This window comes from Lampetra planeri, chromosome 12 (assembly GCF_965212315.1).
Source record: "Lampetra planeri chromosome 12, kcLamPlan1.2.h2, whole genome shotgun sequence".
NCBI classification, from domain to species: domain Eukaryota; kingdom Metazoa; phylum Chordata; class Hyperoartia; order Petromyzontiformes; family Petromyzontidae; genus Lampetra; species Lampetra planeri.
Genome location: NC_136118.1, coordinates 10641464 through 10659646, shown reverse-complemented (window position 1 = coordinate 10659646; position 18183 = coordinate 10641464). Strand labels below are relative to the sequence as shown.

General features: G+C 44.2%; 1 long non-coding RNA gene across 3 annotated transcripts; it reads left to right on the top strand.

Annotated features, from left to right (window-relative positions):
- The first annotated feature begins 2430 nt into the window (after nucleotides 1-2430).
- LOC144721677 (uncharacterized) lies at nucleotides 2431-17918 on the top strand. Of its 3 annotated transcripts, none has more exons than XR_013585949.1 (4): nucleotides 2431-2547; nucleotides 4782-4879; nucleotides 11186-11346; nucleotides 12634-17918. It is a non-coding gene; the product is annotated as an uncharacterized LOC144721677 (long non-coding RNA). The 3 variants fall into 3 exon arrangements; XR_013585948.1 differs by lacking the exon at nucleotides 2431-2547 and adding an exon at nucleotides 2764-4332; XR_013585947.1 differs by lacking the exon at nucleotides 2431-2547 and having other exon boundaries at nucleotides 4339-4879.
- Nucleotides 17919-18183: the final 265 nt, after the last annotated feature.

The following is an 18183-nucleotide window of genomic DNA, read 5'->3' as shown; positions in this document are numbered from 1 at the left end:
ACTGCAGGAATCCATACTCTTTGGTTCTTTCGGTAAAGCCACGTAGGTATCAACTAAAATAGATCACGACGTTTCGGGCGCTACAAAAGCGTCCGTCATCAGATGTTGCGCCCGAAACGTCGTGATCTATTTTATTTGATACCTACGTGACTTTACCGAAAGAACTTGGCAACACATTTTGACCACAAGTATTGTGGTTAATGCAGACATGATTCCTTGTAAAAAGTTTCAGTTTGGTGTTTTAACAACTTAACACCTGCTTTGTTGCCAGATAAAAGGGGAAAACCCTATTCTCATATTTTAGTACTGGCAAAGGAGGTCCCATGATGATGGTGAGCGAAGTTGTCTGTTTGATGTGGAGTGAGAGTTTATTCCAATGGAGGGGAGCCAGGAGGTAAAAGGAGTGGCACGTGACTGAGCACGTGGGGGGTGGTGGGGGGTGTAATGAGTATAGATTGTGAACGCAGGGGCCTATATGGGATGTAATGAGGAATAAGAAAAGCAAGATAGGGTGGGGTAGTCAGGTGTTGTGTTCCCACAAGTGTGTAATGAATAACAAATGTGCACAAAGGCTCTTTGTCAGAAACCATGGAACTCACCCTCACCCACTGCCCCAATAGAATGTTGAACGGGGGAATGGAGGAGATACACATAGCATCCACAAACACAATCAATTGGCTCAAAAACTGAACCTAAATATCTATATACTGTAATGCTTTTTTTACGTTCAACCATGCGTGAAAAGGTGTTTAAACTCAGCATATGATTGTGAAAAACCCATCCTAACATAATCGGCAAGAAACTGTAACACAGAAACGTGATCAAATGTATTGTTGTTGGCATTAGCCAAGCTAATGGGCCCCATAGTGTGGAAGTGAACGCTCCACATATATAGTTTCCATTGCTCATTTGAGTAAGACATTCATTATAAACTATTGTCTTTTTTGCCTCTTCTTGGTTGCCGAGTAATATTTTTCCCCCTGTTCCTTACTGAGCATTGCATCTACAGGGCACTTGTGATGAAATTGACGTCCATGTCAAAACCTTTCTTATCTTCTCATGCCTTGGGTTACTGTCAAAAGCCATCTTCTTTAAATGTCATGTCATTTGAGGCTTGACGAAAACCCGCTATTGTACGCCAGCCAAGGACATGAATGAAACCACTGAAATTGACTGTATATCTTCTTGCTAATTTATTTAGGAAAATAGTGCAGTGTCGGTTGCATAGGCAAATGTCTAAACATTTGGGGAAAGGCGGTCGACTGATATCACAAATTCAAGTAATTCACTTGCAACCTGGACCTAGAGGGAAAGTAGAATAGCATTAGAACTGAAGTTACAATTTATAAAAGGCAATGTATGCAGCAGTGAAACCGAACTGAAATGTCTTATATAGGTTCCTGCCCAGTCTAGAAAGATCCCATCTTTATTCAAGTGTTCAGCATGTGACATATTTCCCTATAGCTTTTAATATAGAGTACATCATTTACAATACGATTGCCTTTTGCAGCAGTTCCTCAGGCTTTGCCACACCACGTCGATTATAAGAGTTGTTTGACCATACTTCGCCACGCTGGTCAGTGCAGGTTTCCAATTCAAACTAAACATGCGCTAATAATAAAGCTTCTACTATGCTTATTTCAAAATATTTCATCAGAAGATATTACACCATTGCAATAGCAGTCTGACGATGCGTGACAGCTTTTACATTGCAGTATGTAGTATGCTGGCGACAGCGGGTAACACTGCAGTTGTCAGTTGAGATTTGCGGAGGCAGCAGTGCTTGAACAAAATTAGAAATAACAAATATATTTTTTAAATACAGTATAAAGCGAAATGCCTCTTCTCTGTGGCTCCGAATAGATCCAGAATAACTCGTGCTATCCGCAGGTCTAATCTTCTTACAATCGTAAAATGTTAACGGCAAAAGAGTCACTGAGAAGCGATGGTGGCGAGTGTAATGTCCATTGTATCATCCACATTTATTGTCGATTCATCTCACGGAGCACACCTCATATCTGCATCATTTGTTATAGCCACGAATAATGACCCCCCCCACTTCCCACTGCAATGAAGAATCCCTGAGTTCCACTGTCCAGGGCTGTCTCGTTTTGGGACGCATAGTAGGAACTGGCGCCCCTGGCGGTAAGCGGAGCACGCATTGCCAAAGGCAGTAAGCAAATTGCATCAGAATTAGTTTCCTGTGACATCTAACATTAACGTTGAATTGGTAATCTTACAATTCATAAAGGTGGACATAGTCTCCATCAGAGGATTCCAGAACACTGGCGCTGAAGGAATACCAACGCACGTTACAGAGAGCAATTTTGGAGAAAAATAATTGTGTTTACCGCTTCTGCCAAAATTATTGCAAAGTTCTCCCTCCCCCTACCCAGTTCCCCCACACCCCGATCCAGCGCACCGATGCCATGTCGCCCTCCGACCACCCCCACGACACACTCCACGACGCCCCACGCGTCGACCAGCGCACGTTCCGATTGCTCGCAGAGAGCCCATGCAGCCAGCAGCCAGCGAGCGTGCCGAGAGGTAGGGAGAGACGTGGGTGGTGGGGAGGTACGCGGATGATGGGAGGGAGGGGGTACTCTGTGGTATTAATTAGTGGGGTCCTTTGTGGGAACTGTGTGGTACATTAGTGGGATTCAGTGTGACAATCGGGCCTTTGCGGAACGCTGCAGTATAAACTCTGGGGTAATTGCGGTACTTTGTGGGAGAGGCGGGGTGTGGAGGGGGCTAAAGAAGGGTGAGCGAAAGGGGGGCTGCAGGCCAGAGGTGCCCTTTGTCGTACTTTGGTGTATTAGAACCAAAACATTTGCGGTACTTTGTGCTAACTAGGAGAATCCGTGGATGTGTACTCGTCAAAACCGTACATGTAGAGGGTGGTCCAGATATCTTGTGACCCCGAATTAATTGACCACTCGAACATTTTCATTTGCATATTCATGTCCGTTTTAAATTAATTTTACATGCAAATTTTTTTAAGTTTTAGAGAATTAAATGGGGGTCACAAGACATCTGGACCACTGTACTACTGTTTACACCTCATCACAGCTAAAAGCGCCACACTTGCCTTGTCTTTAGTACTGTACATGTTAGACAAATATCACCCAAGCATATTTTTAAGTGCGAGAATATTAGCATACTTTTGAGAATGTGTGTGCAATATTTGAGATAACTGTGCTACGATTCATAAACATTTTTCAAGAACTGAAAAGTGATTGTTGGGGGGGGCGGACCATTTCAGTGCCAACATAAACACGTCCTCACAAGTGTAAATAATTATGAAATCTGTGTTAATGTCCACAAATGCCACTTTCAAATGCGTTTTTCTTGATGCCCTTTATATGCTCGGGATCGTTTAGTACTGCACGAGGGCTCTGGTTAAACATTAATGAAACGAAGTCACAGATTCTGATTTGTTTGAAATGAAACGTGCGAGGAGGCATTCTACTCTTAAAAAACACATTACAACTGCATCACGTTTCGTATGCATACCTGTGAACCCCTTATCAGTGTCATACCTTATCACAGACCAATTCAGACCTTATTGTCCACCCCGTGCCCTTATAGATCTCAACGTTCATTCTACAAAGTTCTATCTCAAGCAGAGAAACACAAACAAATAGACACTTTTTTTGCCTTCTTGGTTCTTTCGGTAAAGTCACGTAGAATGGAAATAATAAAATAATAAAAATAAAACATAATAATTCAGATTGTCTTCTCGACAGACCTGTTCTTCACCTGAGGACGGCTGCTTGCGTTGTGGCCGAAACGTCGTGAGAATTATTTTGTTTTATTTTTATTATTTTATTATTTCCATTCTACGTGACTTTACCGAAAGAACCAAGAAGATGAATCCCTGCAGTCACGAAAGCTTTAAATCGACTTTTTTTTGCCCCTATTGAAACGGCCCCACGCCGTATGGACGCGAAATCTCAATTCCCCTGTACAACAATACGGGGTACACCGTATGGGGTAGACACGGTGTGCGTATGTTGAACCACTTTAGCACCGGCACGTAGCCAACCCTGCGCTGAATTCGTGGCGAAACAAGCGGATGCGTTGCTGCCCACAAGCAGCTCCCACCAGCCTTGCAATAAAACCACTTCTCCTTGCCACGCAGTATCTTATATAATTCCACATCAGGTTTGGTGTTTTGTATTAGCAACGGGGACATGTCGCCCCACGGCATTGATTGCAGCAAATAAAGACCACGACATATCCGTCCGCGCTGATCGTTAATTGACGTACGGTCACAACATTTCCGCCTCGTGTTGTTACAATTGCCCCACAGTGTGGCGGTGGCATAAACATGTAAGTACTCCTCTCTCTCTCTCTGTGTGTACGGAGTTTGTGATGCTGTCATCGGACAATTATTTAATACGCGCGCGTGTGTATCGCTTGCTACGCTGCATCTCCACCCATGCCCTGCCCCACCGCTGTTTCAACACGCGCGTTGGCAGAACTCCATCCGTAAGTGTCTTGCGAATTGCGCACAACTTGTAGCGACGGCGTTGAGTTTATGCTTCCGATAGCTTGCGGCGTGGCCATTCGTGAAAGCGCGTCGTTTTACAAATGCCTTGTTCGAAGTTCGTGCGTGTCTGCTGTTCACAGGGGCACGCGTGCCCCTTGATGGCATCGGCGTTCTTGTTGGAATGATTTCCAGGGCTTGCTAATGTGCACGCCGCGTTAAATGATTCACGATCCACTCTGCGGGACGGCGAGATCATTTACAATTCGTCCTGTACTGTATCAATGATTAGACTTCTCGACAACGACAAAGGAGACGACGGATATTTTTTTGCGGCGTACGAGTGGAATGCGATCTTCCTCCAAGGTGTTCGCTGCCCGGTGTCTCCAGGTACGATTCATTGGCCGCTCTTGAAAAAAATATTTCTCCTTTCGCACCACCAAATGCCCTCTCGTTCTTGTACAACATCAGCTGAAGGCCCGATGTGTTTTCTTCGCCGCTACGACCTGAGTTCACATCCCTAAGGGAATCGGAGTGGCGTGGTGTGAGTGGGGAGCGGTGGTGCAGCGGTTAGCCCGCTGCACTACACCCGAGTTCGATTCCCGTTCACGGCCACCTCCCCTAGGTCGACTCAGCATCGAAGGAGTACCCGGTGTAGCGGTGTGTAGTAAACGTCGCCACCGGAGGAGGCAAAGGCGGCCGGGCGTGGTGTTGGCCACCCACACCTCCTCTCCTGTGCCGGCCTGCATAGGTGTTGCTGGCTAACAGCACTTGCCTCAACAGTCAGTGGCAGGCTACACGGGGGATCTTTGTCTTTGGGGGGTGGGGGGCTGTGTGAGTGGGGAGGGGTGGGGTAGCGGCTAGCGCGCTGCGAGTTCGATTCCGGCTCACGGCCACCAACACCAGCGGTGACGATTATCCAAAACCGGTACAGGGCCACCCCTAGGTCGAGCCAGCCTCAAATTAGTACTTGGTGGGGTGTGTAAAACCCTCGCCACTGATAAGACAAAGGCGGCCGGGGCGTGGTGTTGGCCACCCACCCACACGTGTTCCGCGCCCCAACAATCTGTTGAGGCTATACGGGGGGTCTTTGTGTGTGGGTTTGCGTGGTAAAGTCACGTATAAAGATAAAATAATAAATTAAATACTAGAATACGACGTCTCGATTGCAACACAAGCAATCATCATCAGGTATAAATGAAATAGAAACACAAATCTAGTATACTTAGAAATGTAATGTAATACAACAGAGAGTCGGATAACATAATAGTCAACACCCCGCCTAGTTGGTTACGTTCTTCCTGAGAATGCTAAATTTGAGAGAGAGACAAAACACAGAACCAGAGACACACAGACAGACATATAAGCAGACAGATATCACAGAGATACATAGAGAGAGAACAAACATAAGCACACAGACGTGACTTTACGTCAACCAAAGATAATTATTTCCTGCAGTCACGAAAGCTCCAAATTAAGTTTATGCGTGGTAACTTTGTGGTAATTGGGGGGGACCAATCAGCTCCTCTTTCGATGCGCCATGGTCTACTGGGGGGGGGGGGGGGGGGGTTAACAGATTATAATTTAGATGGCCGCAAAGAGAAAATGTAAACGAATGAAAATGTATGTGGAAGTATTTAACTCGCTAGTACTGATTTCTCAGTGCTGTTCAAAAAGAGCAACTACTGTTTATCACCAGTCCAGGCCAGACTGAAACATGTCTGAACAATTATCATGTGTGAACTTGATTGTATGTGTCGCTATAAAGGATAATTTATTTTTGGGGGTTCGACAATTTTTGGAAACCTGTTGGATCAGCTTTTTATCCCCTGGATCAACTTTTTATTCCCACATCTGGGGGGGGTCCACTTTCTATAACTTTTTGATTCAGGTCTTCTAAAAGGCTCTTATAATTTAGTTGACGGACAATAGCAAAACGCCCTTGAGCGCCAAGTAGGGATGGGGAGTCAATCCAAGATAAATCTATTCCGTGGATGTTAATTTTCGAAATTGATTCTAACCTTCATACGAAATGTCCACTACCAACCGTACAATGGGTTCTCAAACCTGGAATTGAAATGACACGATGTGTGTTTATTCGGATACAAATGACTAATTAAGTCATGAGGTCAAAATTACTCTCTTTTATGTCCTGCAATATGTAGTTGGAGACTGTGCGGTGGTCAGTGCCAAAATAGTTACCGTGTGTATTGGTTAGGTTTAAAAAAAAATAGGTGTTGTGATTCATTGTTGAGTTTAAGTTATTTCTGTGTTAATTGTGGTTATTATTTTAATGTGTTACCTTTTCAATGTAGGCAGCCTCAAGCAGCGGTCCTCAATCTTTTTGTTGGGTGCGAACCCCTTTTCAACCCAACATTTCACGGACCACCACGTGCTACTTAGTCATTTGAAATTCTACATTTCCTTGGTGGTGATGATGTTATATTCAATTTTTTCACTCACTACCACTGGTTGGGAACCGCTGACCCAAAGTATTCGAGTTAACATTCTCAGGTAGCTCATCGCTCACTCTGTGACAAGATGTAATACTCAACACCGACTGAATTAACCTGTGGGAGAGAAGCTCGTATACGCTGAAATTCATCTCCGTTGTGGATATTTGTAATGTATTTTCCCTTTCTTCCATTCCTTCCACTGGCGAAGCACCAAAAAATACTACCCGTCTTGATGATATGAATAAAGTGTTCATTTATTTTCCAGCAAACCTTGAATCCAGCACTCACCTCGTGGCACATTGTCCACGCATTTATTTGCATTAATACCACAATTTGCCCATTACTCATCCTATGAACTCGCCACACTGACTCATACACCACCACACACGTTAGTTTCAACGTCATCCAACAGGACTGTAATATCTTAATTTTTAGAACTTTATTATTTAATTTAATTTATTATTTCATCTTTAGACGTGACTTAACCGAAAGAAACAAATAATAAGGACTGTAATATATCTAGACTCAAAAGAACACGGTGGTAGTTTGCAGAGGTGTGGACTCGAGTCATGTGACTTGGACTCGAGTCAGACTCGAGTCATGAATTTGATGACTTGCGACTCGACTTGGACTTGCATAACAATGACTTTGTCCCACCTCTGAGATGTGGACTCGAGTCATGTGACTTGGACTCGAGTCAGACTCGAGTCATGAATTTGATGACTTGCGACTCGACTTGGACTTGCATAACAATGACTTTGTCCCACCTCTGGTAGTTTGACACCAAAACCACGGTGCCCAGGCGTTAGCTAGATAAGAAATAACTCCCTCAGCTGGTATGCAAATATCTGCACTATGGGTGTATATTTGTAGTTTTCGCGTCTCTATCGCTCTCTCCACATGGTCGCGTGGATTTATTTTTTATTTTTATTCGGGTCCTACGGTTTTATTCGGGTCCTGCGGTATTGGTTTAGCCATGTTTGTTTGTTGTACTACAGAGTTAGACTGATGGCCTTAATCTAAGTGGTCTTGTGGTTGTTGTTGTTTGACTTGCAACCCACTGGAATTTTTGCACACAGCGTTGGTGTACGGTGTTTATTCAGCAATATTTTGCTGTATTTTCTTGGATTTTCTGTTTGCACTTAGTCACATATTCACTTTAAGATGTTTTTTGTTCATGTTTTTGTTTTTTGTTTGTTGCGGTTGCACCCGATTCAAGAGCCGAATGGCTCACAGGGCTACACCTAATACATGAACTTGAACTTCGCATTTCGGAATCGGCATCACGCGATTTAAGAGTAATTTTGCTGCTGTTAATTTCCACACGATAAGCCACTGTCGTTGCTTCTGACAAAAAAAATAGAGCTATATAGCTCAGCGAGCCTTACCTGGTAAGGAATAAAACAAAATAGTTCAGAGTTTTAATTTTATTTAAAGCCACCGCCTTTAACTGTCCCCGCTCTTAGCAAATCGTCCACGCCGCCTGCAACTACAGTGGCCTTCGTTGGTCAAACGCGATTTGTTAATAACCAATGTAAACATGCTACACGTGTGTGTATATACAGTTTTAATAATTCGTTTTTTTCCTTCCCCCGTAACGTAATTATTTTAATTGTTCACGCTGTTATTCGTCTAGCAATAAGACACTCGGAATATTAAAGGTGGTTATAACAAAAAAATGTTGGAGGGGGTATTTAAAGAGAATCGGAATCGAGTCTCGTAATTGTTAGGACGAGGAATCGATTTAAAAATCATGGAATTGGTGGCAACATCTCTGCCCCCCTTTACATTCGGGGAATTCTCATTGCCATACATATTTTTTGATACTATAACAACAAAAATCCAACTCTTCAAGCCCTGAGAATCAGCCTCTTGGCATCACAATGGGCCTGTCCATCGCTCCACCCCTACGCTTGTGGTAAGTGTTCACTGGTGATACAACACCACGGGTTAAAAACCATCTCTGGTCACCAATTACAGAATTCACGAATATGCAGAAATCGTGTTGAACTGGAAACACAAAACAATGCGATTACGTTCCTGGTACGAGTGAACGTAGGAGTAGGGGGGCTGCGGGGGAGATGGTAAATGTGTAATAACAATTCATTATACTACAATAAATTATAAAGAACAATGCGTGATTCGTAATCGTCGAGATTATGAATTGACAACTACGGAGGTCGGTGGTGATGGTGAAGAATTCAGGAGGATGATTCCTCGGGAGATGGAATGAGAGGCAAGTCACAGACGCATCGGACGCTTTGAGACCTATCATTAAGGGGGGGCAATTAACAAGCAAGTATAACATTAATGTGGACAATAGCGAAGTTCAGAGGATCTGCAAGGGTAGTAAGTATACCCCTATTCGTGGTACACGGGATTATACTGCGGACAAAGATCTGGTCTCGTGAATACGCGAATAGATGAACACATTTCTGCGGAGGGAGCTGGTAGGAACGTTGGGTTGCTCGGTCAATGGCCAGGGTCAACGGCGGCGTGGTGTATTCCGCAAATATGCCCGACTGTGAGGGCGGGCACAAGCCGGCGTGAGTAGGTTAAACGTTGAGTTTTATAAGGGCACCACGGGGTGACCAGCCCCTCCCCACCCAGCACCTTCCCACCCCCCACCCAGCCCCTCCCCACCTTCCCCACCCAGCCCCACCCCTCCAACCCCCCACCAAGCCCCACCCAGCCCCTCCCCACCCTCCCCACCCAGCCCCTTTCCTCCCTGCCCTCTCCATCCAGCCCCACCCCTTCCATTTTTGGATGCACGACGGACGGACGGACACAATAATCCCTTGTGGGCTGGTGGAACCAGGTGGTTCCTACCAGTATTAGCATTAATTTAGTAACTCGCAAATACTATACCAAAACTCGCGAATCCAGAATTCGTGAATAGCGAGGGATTACTGCACAGTACACTTGATTTTTTTTATTGTTATAAAACATTTGATATGAGATTGTAATTGCTGTGATTTTCTTAGTACATTAAATACATGTGGGTTTAACACGTAGGCATTCGCGACCAATATCCATAAGAGGTTTTTTTTTGGGTTAGATCGCGTAAATATATAAATTTGTCGTTAAAACCCGTCACCACCCGACACAGCCAACTAGTAAGTGTTGTCATGTAAACAGAGCGTGCCAATTTGTCACTAGTACAGCACGCCGGTGTGTTGGAGAACCAAGCCACAACATTTACAAACTGAGTACGACGTTTCGCCAGTAATCACAACTAGCTTCATCAGGCGACAGCCAGATTTGTGAAGTCTTACTGTTTCGTTACTCATATCGAGGCGTAGATGTGGTGACCACACTTCTGTGCTCTTGCGCAAAGTGGGGGGTGTGGTTTACTGAGTCAACGTACATGATGCAAGCGCATTATGCGAGCCCTTTGATCTCGTCATTCCTGTCTATTGTGTATTAAAATAACCAGTAGTACAACTGTCAGTAGCAGAACACTCGTGCCAACAAGGATATTCAATGGATTTTGATAATGTTGATGATCCGTGCAAAACTAGCTACTACTGGCCATGACTAATTAGAGAATCGAAATTGAAATTTGTATTTTAACCGTTCGGATAGCTACCGCCTTAGTGCTGCTTGGAAGCGAATCATCAAATAATACATTATTTAAATGACTGCCTATAAAGGGCAGCATACTTCAATAGGGATTACCGTTGGTACGGCTTATTTTAATACACAATAGACAGGAAGGACAAGATCAAAGGGCTCGCATAATGCACATGCATCATGTACGTTGACTCAGTAATCCCCACCCCCCACTTTGCACAAGAGCGCAGAAGCGTGGTCATCACATCTACGCCTCTATATAAGGAACGAAACAGTAAGACTTTACAAATCTGGCTGTCGCCTGATGAAGCTAGTGGTAATTACTGGCGAAACGTCGTACTCAGATTGTAAATGTGACTTGGTTCTCCAACACACCGGTGTGCTGTACTAGTACACTACACTATACACTACACTATACACTAGTGCTGTACTAGTATACTACACTATACACTACACACGAGTGCTGCACTAGTGACGAATTGTCACGTTCCGTTTACGTGACAACCCTTACTTGTTGGCTGTGTCGGGTGGTGGCGGGTTTTAACGACACATTTATATATTTACGCGATATAACCCAAAACAAACCTCTTTTATGGATAAATACATGTGGTAGGTGTTAAATACACGTATACGCAATGTAATGTTATAATTCCGCATTATTTTACAGGAAGCCGGAAAGGCTCTTTGCCATCTCTCTCCCCCCCCCCCCCCAAGTTGTCCAGCTTCAAGAGGTTTCCATGCCATTCAGAACATGAACAACAATGAGATGATTGCAGACATATGCAAATAAGAACAAAGAACTTGTAAAACAGACCTCGTCAAGAACTGGTAAGATTGCCGTCCACACTCTATTTGAAGGAAAGTTAAAACTCACAGAGATGACATGAATAAATAACCAAAGTTCATATGAATAGGGAAATCAGATGAGGTGACACAATTTTTGCCACGTCATTCACAGAGACAAGACACACACGAGCTAATCGAAGGTCGTGCACAGCAAATTTGTAGAACAATTGAAGATGTCTGTCAAGACAAAAACAAAACAGAATTTGTATACAGGATGACTGTTATCCACAGCCCTATTGTGGAAGCTGTAGGCTCTGCGAAAACCATTAAATGCTGCCCTATTTCTGTCCGCGGTTATCCACTATTTTACCCGTAATGCATAGTGAAGTGGTTTCCTAATACTTGCGGGTTTTAGGTGGATAAGATAAATTGCACGGCAAATGACACCAAATAGCCGCAGTTATCTGCAAGTAAAAAAAACCAATGATCATAGCAAGTGCACGGATTATAGTGGTATGGATGTTACATTACTGCTGTTCACATTCTTGCAGATAAGAGCCATGAACTAAATTTTTCCTATTTGTCAATTTTTACCCAGTGGATAAGAGGAGTAAAATCGCCGATAACGCTACAGTTTACAAGGATCCTCGATATTGGTCCCCCTTATCACCGTGGATATTTTGTACCTTGAACAGTTTTTTAAGGCAGATTTGTATCAAAGTGCTGACATAACCATGTGGAACAGAACGAGTTTGAGTGCTTTTGCAAATCATATTAATGTGCCTAAAGAAGCAATTGTGTGTAGCTAATGCATATTACCTGCTGTAACATGATTCAGAAAAATATAGAAACTAAATTTAAGAGAGATGCATGCTTTCAATTACATTGAGTGACATATGGAGGTTTGTGATGTAATTTTGACTGTTTAAAGAGTGGGCTTGGGCAGGACACATCACTGGAAGGGATTGACCGGTGGACGATAATAACGGTGACATAGTCAAGGGAAGGAACGTGCCGAAGAGCATGTCTGCAAAGGAGATGGAAAGATTAATTCATATCGTGTGCAGGAGCTAGGTGGATTGTTTATTCTGAAGACCATAAGAGATGGCAATGGCTTGCAGAGGCCCTCATCCAGCGTGCTGATTATGGCTGATGATGTGGGTCTCATGGGGGTATGAATTGACTTGGTTTATGCACTTGAGGACAAACTGACTTAAAACATACAGCCTTGTCCATTTCATACACTTATATAAGCCTTTTAGGGGTAATGTCTGTGGTCAAAATAAGGAATTTTGTTAACTATGTCCATTTCTGTTTCTGTAAATGCAGGCCAGAGTTAATCTCACTGACTGGAGACTTCATTACAAGACCATGGGGTTTCCATTGTACAGAACGACAGCATTTCCGCTCTCCAAGAAAAACACATTTTTGTTCATATTGCTCTTAGTATTCTGCATATTCATTGCCACAAAACAAGTATTACAGATGTTTAACAAGTCACTAAATACGAGACCAAATCCACCGTGGGACATTGGTAGAAATCATGTTTTCCACCCTGTGGGAGGCACCCATGCACTTGCCTTCTCGGCATATTTTGACACCAGCACTGAGGACCACGTGTTTGTCCGTGTCTTTGCACTTGCTCCAAGGGACAAAAGCTACATCCACATATCCTGTAAACTGTTCTATCGAGGCCTACCCACTATTGTCCAGATTTCCTCAAAAGTGGAAATGCTGAACAGTCACTTTGGCTTCATGTACACCGTGTATAATTTTATTTGTGATGCTCCAAAACACCTTCCCTCCCCGAGTCACGTGACCCTTGTTGATGAATCATCACATCTCGGAGAGAATTTCCTCATCCCTGTCTACGCTCCGAGTAATTCATCACACAAGCACACTTTTGGGGTATGCCTCCCCACCTTATTTGGAGAGTTCAACAACTCCCTTCTGTTCATCCAGAGCGTGGAAATGTACCGCATTCTCGGAGTCGGCATCGTTACCGTGTACAACACGAGTGTAAGCCCAAGCATGGAGAAGGTGCTCAAGCATTATGCCCAAACTGGGTTTATTAACATTGTGCAGTGGCCCATAGAGCATCACCTCAACCCATCCAAAGGTTGGATTCCAACAATTAGTCCAGGAGACATTCATTACTATGGACAAATGGCTACAATAAATGACTGCTTGTACAGGAACATGTATAGAGTAAAATACCTTGCCGTGAATGACATTGATGAGATCATCCTACCAAGGCATTGGTCAAATTGGGCAAGCATGATGGAAGTGCTGGAAGAAGACAAGGTTGCAGCATACTACTTTAAGATGCACACATTCCCAGTTAATGAAACATACACGTGGAACCTGGGTCCTGGAATGGAACTAAGGGGCACGGATATACTTAAGCAAACTGTGAAGCTGGTGCCACCCATCCATTCTGCCGATACACCTACCAAGGTTTTGTTGTGCCCAACAAGGGTCGTCTTCCACGCCGTCCATGGTGTTCTGACCTTTCACTCTGGTTTCACGAGAAAAGATGTGCCAGACTCAGACGCCACAGTGCAGCACTACAAAGCGTGGGACAAAAAATGGCAATTTCCCAAAAGTTCAGAGCTCGAATATGACAACAGCACCTTGAAGTATTCCCAATTACTTGGAGAAAGAGTTTCCATGATAGGGAATTCAATACAAGGATTGTTGTAAATACATATTCTAATTCTGAATGTATTTGCAACGTTTTGAATGTCAATGCAGTTATCACATTTAAGACAAGATGTATTACTTTCAGGTCATGTTGGCTGCCACGTGTCGAGGGTGTTGTGTGAATTGTGATTGAACTACAGAATAATATGGCTAAATGGACAATCCAACAATATATCCACATAAAGCCAAGTATTTATTAAGCAACTCATAGGACAAAAGGCGTTTTGAGAGTGCATGATGTCGGCAGCATTGATTCAGTGCAAGATAACTTTTGACTTATCAACATATCGTCTCTCATCAGTCGTCAGGCTTGGTTGTGTAATAATCCTTCTTGAGACGGCTTCGGAATCAGTCCTTTTTATTTCCACTTCCACAAATACACTTTACTCACTCACTCTCCGTTGCTGGCAGACAATGGAGAGAGGACAGACTTCACACTAAGTCCCCCCCGCGCACGTGGCATCCAGAGCCCCCGTCCGCGCGTGACCCTGCTCTTGTCGTTCCCCAGTCTGCTCTCGATCGTTCTCTCTCACTCTCTCTTAATCCCTTCGTCACGTGGTCCCCCCAGCCAATCCTCCATGGACAGCCTTGACCATTCTCGATGGTTCCCTGTCAATCCCGGGACCACGCCTCTCATCCGGCTCCCCATTAGCTGGGGCCCCGAATGGCTAGGCCAATCACTCCTGATGACATGCCGTGATCACGCCGGGGCCATGCTCCCTATCTCAACCCTTATTGGCTACAAAGCAGGACCGGCAAGCCAATCCCCACGTGAACCCTCTATGGCTGTTATTACAGTTGCATCAATGCTGCTGAACTATATTATGTTGTAGGCAAGGAGCCTGTCTTCATAAGATGGGTCCTAGTTCAACATAAAGATTATATAGCGCAGAACACAATATTATTGAGTGTTGTGGATAACATAAACAAAAATAGGTCAGCAGATCATGTCTTTCCTGTATCTGATGCTCGATGTAAACAAATATTCCTTACACATAGTACAAAGCAAAAACCTCGCCGAACACGGGGGTTACGTTCCTGGAAAATGCTGTGTTGGGTAAAACTGAGGCATAGTAACAGACCTTAGGGGGAAAAATAGGAATGTGTTCCTGGGTCCGTAATTATTACCCATTTTTTAACCAACGCTGCATGATTTCCGCTTCCTGTTATTGGTAAGAAATAATGCCGAGTCGCTCTCCATTTCTTGTTTGGTTTTGTGTACACTTTAACACGTAAGCTTTACCAATATTCATAACGGTTTTTTTTTAGATCTCGTAAATATAAATGTGTCTTCTTGGTTCTTTCGGTAAAGTCACGTAGAATGGAAATAATAAAGTAATAAAAATAAAACATAAACATTTTATTTTTATTATTTCACGTAGAATGGAAATAATAAAATAATAAAACTAAAACATTTTTATTATTTCCACTCTACGTGACTTTACCGAAAGAACCAAGAAGATGAATCCCTGCAGTCACGAAAGCTTTAAATCGAAATATAAATGTGTCGTTAACTCGCCACCACCGGACACAGCCAATTCGTAAGGTTTGTGAAGTAAACAAAACGTGGCAATTAGCTACTACGTCAGCCCACCCGGTGTGTTGGAGAGTAAATCCACAACGTTTACAATTTGAGTACTGTGACGTTTCTCTGGTAATTGCATCCAGCATCATTGGGCGTTTTTTGCTAGAATTCCGGTCTTTATTTTTTCCAAGTATCACTTTAACCTCTCCCACCCATCATTACCCTTCCTGCACCGTGACACTCACGCCCAACGTTTATCCCTGGCCACTGAATTGCCAGCCCGATGTTCACTGCCGGAAGTGTCACTTGACCGTTAAATGAGTCGCCATTCAGCGTCCCCAAACGAGTGGAGATGGGGCTTGGACGCGCGTGAACATTGTGCGCTCTATTTCGATTTAAAGCTTTCGTGACTGCAGGGATTCATCTTCTTGGTTCTTTCGGTAAAGTCACGTAGAAGGGAAATAATAAAAATACAACTTGTGAGAATTGTATTTTATTATGTTTTATTTTTATTCTTTTATTATTTCCCTTCTATGTGACTTTACCGAAAGAACCAAGAAGATTGTGCACTCTGTGAGCGTGTTTCGAGTGTTCCAATGCAGCACTCGACTCTTCGCAACCCTCTCCGTGTGGAGTGACATTGCCGAAACTGCTGTCCAGCAGCGGAAACTGCGGTGGACAGCGCACACGCCATTGAGCGTACACACGGGTGTGCCGGCACGGCGAAGGAACTGGGGCAAGGGTCATGGAAGACCTCATTGGGAAGTTCCTGGAACCCGCTAGTGCAGGGGTCTGCAACCTTTAAGACATAAAGAGCCACTTGGACCCGTTTCCGAAGGAAAAAATAAACTGGGAGCCGCAAAACCATTGCAACTATTAAAACAAATATAACACTGCATATATTGTTTCTTACCTTATTGCTATATACAGGATCGTGCAGTCAGCTGTCAATCTGAATAAAAAAAGGACTTTTTCACTTAACAATGTAAAATATATTTTTGCAAATTAATAGCTAAATTACCTGGTTAATGGGATTTTTGCTCCTGAACCTCAGTGCACAGTGTCTGCACATCAGGGCTGTAAGACGTCACCTTCATTTTCACACAGGCTTGCAAGCTGTCATCTGTGAGGCGTGATCGATGTTTGTTTTTAATATAGTTCATGTTAGAGAAGACCTGCTCACATACATATGTGGAGCCGAAGATCGACAGGACTCCAAATGCATACTTTTTCATGTTTATATAAGTGTTGGGGATGGCATTCCATGTTTCGAATACAAGTTTGTCCTGTTTGGGAAGGTTTTCAATATCACTCCATTTATGATTCTGAGCCAGAATGGCCTTCTGACGGGCAACATCCTCAAGAGTAGCGGTCAAGCATTTGAACTTGGACACCCATATATCTTTGTCGGCTATATCGGCCAGTTCCATCTCAAGATCAGGTTGACTTACACCTGCAAATGCAGTCATATTCAATAGGGATGGATCGATCGCCAGGGGAGTGACAGGGAAGGATAATGTCGTTTTTTCCTCTCTGAACTCACAGAATCGTTTCCCAAACGAACTTTGCATTGTGGTGATTGCAGACTTGAAATATTCCAAATTTATCGTATCATGACTTTGTTTGAACTCTCTCAAAGAGGGAAAGTGAGACAGTGTACCTCTCTGTAAATCTTTGACAAACACTGTCAACTTGCGCTCGAATGCCAAAACCTCTTCCAGCATGTGCAGGGCTGTGCCTCCTTTCCCCTGAAGGGTTGTATTTAGCGTGTTTAGATGTGCTGTCATGTCTACCATAAAATGTAATTTTTCCAGCCACTCTGGCTGTTCCAGCTCAGCAAAGGTGAGCTCTTTGCTGCCCAGGAAGGTTTTTACTTCTTCCAAACATGTGACAAAGCAACGGCAACGTTATTGCCTGTCACCGGGCGGGCAGTGTGGAGCGGAGCGGCGACCTGTCAGCAGCGGCAACGCCAGAGCAGGTGTCACAGTGCGCCTCCTCCCCTCGCTAGCATCCGCCCCGGAGCCGCGGTCAAGGTTCAAAAGAGCCGCATGCGGCTCCGGAGCCGCAGGTTGCCGACCCCTGCGCTAGTGGGTTCGAGAAGGGAGGCACGGCCAGGGCGGAGCCAGTCCACGCCGAGTAGGATAAAAGCAGCGGAGAGCGAGAGCTTCGGGCTGTCGGTTCTGGGAGTGAGTGGACTCTTGTCGCCGTCGTCTTCGCCACCATCACTCGATAATTGCGCGGCCGGGCAGTTGTTGGCTGTCTCGGTCGACGTCGTCAGTTTAACGCGGTTAGAGTTGTGTCTAAGCTGGGCTGTACGGCATCAAGGAGGGAGGAGGTGCACCTGTGTGAACCGAAAGTCTTACAATAAAGGTGCCTCTTGCAACCACCTCGTCTCCGACTTGTGCTACACTACACGTGCATACGCTATCTCAGCCATACTATTTGCAACGTGAGTTTCCGCCAAGTTTTCCCGTGTACAGTGTTACTCATGTTGCAAATTCATCTCGTTAAAGGGATGATTGGTAGAAAATAAACACTTGAGGTTGTCAGCATGTTTCGTGACATGGGCACAAAAAGCCCTCTGTGAGTCAATATGGAGTACAGTACATGGATTGAGTTGGCTTCCTGCATGATTTTTATGTAAAGAGTTC